The following is a 7003-nucleotide window of genomic DNA, read 5'->3' on the forward strand; positions in this document are numbered from 1 at the left end:
CGGACACTGCGGGGGACATCGCAGGATCCCGGGGACAAGGTAAGTAATGCCACACCAGGATCCTGCGATGTAATCCCGAGTGTGGCTCAGGGTTACCGCTAATGGTCCTGATTTTTAACCCCGAGCCACACTCGGGAAAACCGCCAGGGAGGTTAATAATAAAAAATAATAATAAAACGTTGTTATTATTATTGTTATTTATTATTATTAATTCATTATGTTCCATTCCGTTTTTTCGGATCATTCATAACTTCGGATAACTTTGTATGTGTTACGTTCACTAACAGCCAAATTTGAAAGGAAATTACAATACCTATAATTTAAAAGTTACTATTAATTACTAATAGTTACGTTATTATTAGTTAACTATTATTTCAGATTTCCGAATTTTCGAATTTACAAATTTACGAATTCACTAAAATTGCGAATGTACGAATGCCTGAATTTAAGAATGTCCAATTTTATCGAATTTACGAATATTTGGGAAAAATTCGTTAAACGGGTTTTCGTTAATTCGGATATTCCCGAATTAACTAATTTGTCGAAATTCGTTAAAAAACTAATTCAGAACTAAACGAATTGCACATGCCTAGTATTCAGGTTTTCAGACACAGAGGCACCGGAGAATAGCCTCTTGGTGGGAAGCATGATGACAAACTAGGATTGAACTTACAGCCAATCAGAATTTGAGACAACTCTGAACCAATGAGACTTCAGAGGTAGCCAATCAGAATTTGATGCAACTCTGGGCCAATGACAAGGTTCTGGGGGGGTGTAGAACCTGGATTGGTGGGAATAGGGGCATAGGGGGGTATAAGGCTATGTTTCCACTATTGCGTCCCCAAAGTCGCGCGATTTTGCCGCGATTTTTTACCGCGATTTTACCGTGACTTTTTACTGCGATTTGAAGCAATGCCTGTATCTATGGACCTCAAGTCGCATCAAAGTGGGACCAAAGTAGTGCAGGGACTACTTTGAAGTCGCTGCGACTTGAAGTCGCACAGATATGAACGGTACTCATTGGAAATCATGGGATACAATTTGTCATGCGACTTTTCAGTCCCAAGTCGCATGAAAAGTCGCACTAGTGGAAACATAGCCTAAAACACAGTACAGAGAGCTACACACGGCTTCTCGGTGTGCCCCCCCCCCTGCAAGCATGGTAACATAAGGGCTGTTTAGGGCTGCTTCTCGGCCTTTTGGCTAAGATCAAGTGTAGTGTCTGTTCTTAGCAGTTTCCAAAGGAGGCGCTGTGCTACTCTCGTTGGGGAGGGCCAGCAATTCCAATGGTGTTATAGTGCCTGGAAAGGCGGTTTCAGCAGGGACTATTCCACGTTGCCCGACAGATACTGGGGGCTGGCCGATGGTTGAGTCTGAGCCATCTGGAAGGGTGCTCCTGGTGGGTGAGGATGGGTGCTGCATCTGGGTCTGGCCAGAGGGTCGGGTCCCTGGCCTTCTGGCCTAGATTGTGGTAGCTCTAGCTATGGACAGTTATTCGGGAGAGAACACTTACTCCTCCTTTGGGAGGGGGGGGAGTGGTTAGTATTTCCCAAATGTAATTAGGAAGGTGTCAGACTTACCCGTACCAGACTGACGAACCCGATGTAGCAGAAGATGGCCTCCCGTAGGTATCTGGTTCCCGGCCCCTGATAGAGTACACAGAAGGCACGGGAGCTCAGAATGGTATGAGAGCCTGGCGGGTGGTTTGCAGGGATAAGGCCCAGGAACCTGACACAAGCTGGCAGGTGGTAATAGGTAGGCTGGAGATCAGCTAACAGGTGCAGAGCAGGCAGATCCGGTCACTAGCAAAGTTGGCAGCAGGCAGTCAGCACGGTACAAAGGGAGCAGGCAGATACAAAGTCCAGGTCACAGGCAGGTTTTGGCAACAGGCAATCAGCACGGTACAAGGGGTCAGGCAGGTTCAACGTCAGAGGCAGGCCGTGATCAATTTGCAGGCGGATAGCAGAGAGAGAGAGTCCAGTAAACAAGCCGGGTCACAGGGAGATCAGAGCAATACACAGGAAACAGGAAGTTCGGAAACAGGAAGCTGATGATCGGACAGCACCGAGCACAGCATCCCATCAGCCTAAATAGGGCAACCGGTGCCAAACACAGCGAACATGCGCGCGCCAGCGCACTCCAGAGTGCCCAGCAAGTGTCCTGAACCAAGAACCTCTCTGACAATGCCCCCTCCTTAAAGTGGAGTTCCACCCACTTTTACAACTCTTCAGCATCTCTCACTAAACTGTGCACTGCAAACAAATTGGTTATTTTTAATTTTTTTTTTCTCAGCACCTACTGTATATCTGCTGTATTCATTTTTCACTTCCTCCTCCCTAGCCGTGGCTCATCGCATCATTTCCTGTTTGCAATGCCTTCTGGGAAGGGGTGGCAACTTCCTCTGACAGTGCCGTTGCTATGGAAACCTGACCTGAAACCTATTACACTGCTTGTGCTGCACTGAGCATGTGCGAGATCTGCAAGGATGAGATCCAGGAAGAAATACAGTCTGGCTGCAGATGCCCACACTTAAGATGGCCACGGCCTGCTGTAAGTTTATAAAATAACAAACTACTGCTATAAACTAACAAAACAGACCTTAGTTTACAGACTAACTTTACTAGAATACATTAAGCTTGTGTATTATATGGGTATTTTTATTTAAAAAGTATAATTTTGTCCGGAACACCACTTTAAACAATTGCCCCCCCGTTTTATTTGTATTCTTTTTCTGAGTTCGTGGTTTGCGCGGTAGTACTCGCCATTACTAGTAAATGTAGGCGCAAATCAGGCGCATCAGGGGGGATAGTAGCAAATCAGGAGCTAATAGGTGCTAAGATATTTTATATATATATATATATATATATATATATATATATATATATATAATAGTTGTGGAAGAATGGGGGGGACTGGAGAGGAGGGGTCCTTCTAATGTACACCACATGTGTAGTTGCAATGTGTCACAATGTGCTGCAATGCATGCTATTGAGAATGCCTTATCTTATACATGAACGTGTACTTTGGTGCATTCACCTGTGTCGCAGCGTGCAGCTCAGTGCAGGTGTTGAGATGCGATTTGATGGATTCCCATCTATTTCATTGGCAAACACATCAAGCAAAAAAAATGCGAACATGTTAATGGGCTCATTCACACTTCAGCGTTTCTCATTCACACTTTAGCGTTTTTACGGAAAAACAACACATGTGTGTGCAGTGAGGATGCTCAGAGCTTTGCAGTTGCTCTGCTTTATGAGAAATGAGGCGTTCCTGTTTTTCTGTGCATTTGTATGTGCTGTGATGGCCAATAGAATAATGAAAAAGCATGTGAATATGATACAACGGCCTAAAAAAAAAAAAAAAAAAGACAAAAGTGAAAAATCATTCCCATTGGTCCAAAAGACCCGGGGGTGGGCGGATATAGTTGGGTGCAAGTCCAATTACATCCGCCCACTTATAGGGATGTATTCCTGCCAGTATTGATCTGTGTAATTACATGGGAAGAGGCCTGAAAATATCCAGTTTAGTTTGCAGATTGGTCTACGTGTTCTGCCAGTGGGGATTGGAGGGGGGCGCTGCTATGTGTTGTTACAAACCAAGGCACTGTTGACATGTAGTGCCCATTCACCCTAGAATGCAGTTCGGGCAACCTGTATTCCATGCACCTTCCCCACACCACATTCAAAGTGCACTGGAATTGTGATCTGCAGAATTAAAGTGGAACTATAGGTAATTTTTTTTTTTGGATAGAGCAAAAGAGGGTTATAACCCCTGTCAGATTTTTTTTTTCACCATTTGTGTCCCAATGCAGGGAGACTTCCCTTCACTTCCTGTCCCATAGCCAAAACAGGAAGTGAGAGGAAATACCTGAAAATGAAGGGAATCCGTTGGGGACCCCCGGGTCACAAGAACTAATTTCCCCCTCTATTACTTCTCAGGGGACAATCTAAAATGTGGGATCTTCTTTATTTTCGCTTTCAATGATAATGGTAAACAGGACAAACAGAGGGAGAATCTCCATAATGGGGCACAGACAGCAATCAAAATTGACAGGTGTTCTAATCTCTCTGCCCTCTATCTTAGAGCCCTTTCACACTGGGGCGGATTGCAGGCGCTATTGCGCTAATAATAGCGCCTGCAAACCGACCCGGAAGTGCCGCTGCTGTGTAACCAGTGTGAAAGCCCCAAGGGCTTTCACACTGGAGCGATGCGCTGGCAGGATGGTAAAAAAAGTCCTGCCAGCAGCATCTTCGGAGCGGTGAAGGAGGGGTGTGTATACCGCTCCTTTACCGCTCCTGCCCATTGAAATCAATGGGACGGCGCGGCTATACCGCCGGCAATGCGCCTCTGCAGAGGCGCTTTGCGGTGGTATTTAACCCCTTCTCGGCCGCTAGCGGGGGGTAAAACTGCCCCGCTAGCGGCCGCATACCGGCGGTAAAACGCAGCTAATAATAGTGGCGTTTTACTGCCGACGCCCCCCCTGCCCCAGTGTGAAAGGGCTCTTAAAAAAAAAAGTTTTGCCTTTAGTTATACTTTAACCACTTGAGGTCTGCGCTATAGCTGAATGACGGCCACAGCGCGGACCTGAATATCCAGGAGGCCGTCATAGGACGTCCTCCCCTTTGCGCGCTCCCCCTGCAGGGCACGCGCGGCGTGCGCTGTGATCACTGAGTAACCGAGACTCGGGTGATCACCGATCCGAGTAAGGGGCCGATCGCGGCCCCTTACCACGTAATCAGCTGTCAGCCAATGACATCTGATCACGTGTGTAAACAAAAGCTCGGTAATTGTTTTTTTTTCTCCTCACGCTGACAGTGTGAGGAGAAAAAAAAGCTGATCACCGGCTTATGTTCAAGGGACATCGGTCCCGAAGAGGAAGGAGGCACATCTGCCTCCTCCTCTGTGCTTACCAGTGCCACCTGCCAGTGCCACCTGTCAATTCCCACAAGTGCCACCTATCAATGCCCACCAGTGGTGCCAATCAGTGCCACCTAGCAGTGCTGCCTTTCAGTGTAACCTATCAGTGCCCATCACTGCCAGCTATCAGTGCCACCTATCAGTGCCACTTCTCAGTGCCCACCAATGCCACCTATCAATGCCCTTCAGTGCCACCTCTCATTGTCACCTCTCAGTGCCCACCAGTGCCGCCCTATCGGTGCCCATCAGTGCAGCCCATCGGTGCCTATCAGTGCAGCCTATTGGTGACCATCAGTGCAGCCTCATCAGCGTACATCAATGAAGGAGAAAAATTACCTGTTTGCAACATTTTATAACAAAATATAAAAAAAAATATATATTTTTTTTTAAATTCAGTCTTTTTAAATTTTTTTAACAAAAAATAAAAACCGCAGAGGTGATCGAATGCCACCAAAAGAAACCTCTATTTGTGGGGAAAAAATGATAAAAATTTAATTTGGGTACAGTGTTGTATGACCGCGCAATGGTCATTCAAAGTGCGACAGCGCTGAAAGCTGAAAATTGGTCTGGAGGGGGGTTTAAGTGCCCAGTAAGCAAGTGGTTAACCACTTCAGCCCTGGAAGATTTGGCTGCTGAATGACCAGGCCATTTTTTGCGATTCGGCACTGCATCACTTTAATTGACAATTGTGCGGTCGTGCGACGTTGCACCCAAACAAAATTGATGTCCTTTTTTCCCCACAAATAGAGCTTTCTTTTGGTGGTATTTGATCACCTCTGCTCTTTTTATTTTTTGCGCTATAAACAAAAAAAGAGCGACAATTTTGAAAAAAAAAACAATATTTTGTACTTTTTGCTGTAATAAATATCCCCATTTTTGGGGATGAGACCAAAATAAACTTACTTGGTTCAGATGGTGTCAAGCCTGTGTGGCGGCACCAGGTGAGGAGTACAAAGACAAGTGTTTTTTACCTACAGTCAAGCATGGTGGTGGGAGTGTCATGGTCTGGGGCTGCATGAGTGCTGCCAGCACTGGGTAGCTACAGTTTATTGAGGGAACCATGAATACCAAAATGTACTGTCACATACTGAAGTCGAGCATGATCCCCTCCCTTCAGGCGCCCATTTAGGTAACGTAGGCATAATCCAGGCGCAAATAGGGGACAACCCAGGCGCTAGTAAATGTAGGTGACAAAATATTCAATTAATGTGGTGCTCAACCAGATTAAAATATAAATGGTGTAAAAAACTGATGATTAAGTGATGCTCAAAAAAGTATAATAAATATCGCTCAAAAAAATGAATATAATAGAAATGTAAAACAACCACGTGAATGGAGGTTCTATAGGGAAAATCCTATGCGCTGTTAGGACGAGAGATCCCTAGGAGAGTCATTTTGAGGAGGATCGTGGAGCTGTTTTATCAATTTTGATTGTATCGTCTATGGGACCTTTTTACCAAGGGCACGTTTCTTCACTGATCTAAGCACCTTTTTGATACAATTGGACTTAATTATTATTTATTGCACTTGTGTGGATTTTTATCTGTCATTATTTATATATATTGATTCTATATTATTATTGCACAGATCACATAGTTGCACTACCATTACTTATTTTAGAGTGCCATATTTATTGCTTTTTTATATTCTATTTGCACAGTGGTTCTATGAATTCATTAGTTACACTTAATATGGAGTTGCGTTTGTTTTTTTTAGCCACTTTTTGGATTATTATTATTGGAAGAAAAGCTCTGGGAATCGTAAGGGGGGCTCCACTGGGGACACCTGATGCGAGGGGGAGCTCCGCCGGGGACTCCTGATGCAAGGGGGGGCTCCGCCGGGGACTCCTGATGCGAGGGGGGGCTCCGCCGGGGACTCCTGATGCGAGGGGGAGCTCCGCCGGGGACTCCTGATGCGAGGGGGGGCTCCGCCGGGGACTCCTGATGCGAGGGGGAGCTCCGCCGGGGACTCCTGATGCGAGGGGGGGCTTCGCCGGGGACTCCTGATGCGAGGGGGAGCTCCGCCGGGGACTCCTGATGCGAGGGGGGCTCCGCTGGTGACTCCTGATGCGAGGGGGAGCTCCGCG

At 46.2% G+C, this 7003-nt stretch overlaps 1 pseudogene; it reads left to right on the forward strand.

Moving 5' to 3' along the window:
- The first annotated feature begins 1183 nt into the window (after positions 1-1183).
- On the forward strand, positions 1184-1351 carry LOC141120760 (U2 spliceosomal RNA; annotated as a pseudogene).
- Positions 1352-7003: the final 5652 nt, after the last annotated feature.

The sequence above is a fragment of the Aquarana catesbeiana genome, linkage group LG13 (genome assembly GCF_042186555.1).
Source record: "Aquarana catesbeiana isolate 2022-GZ linkage group LG13, ASM4218655v1, whole genome shotgun sequence".
Classification (NCBI taxonomy): Eukaryota; Metazoa; Chordata; class Amphibia; order Anura; family Ranidae; genus Aquarana; species Aquarana catesbeiana.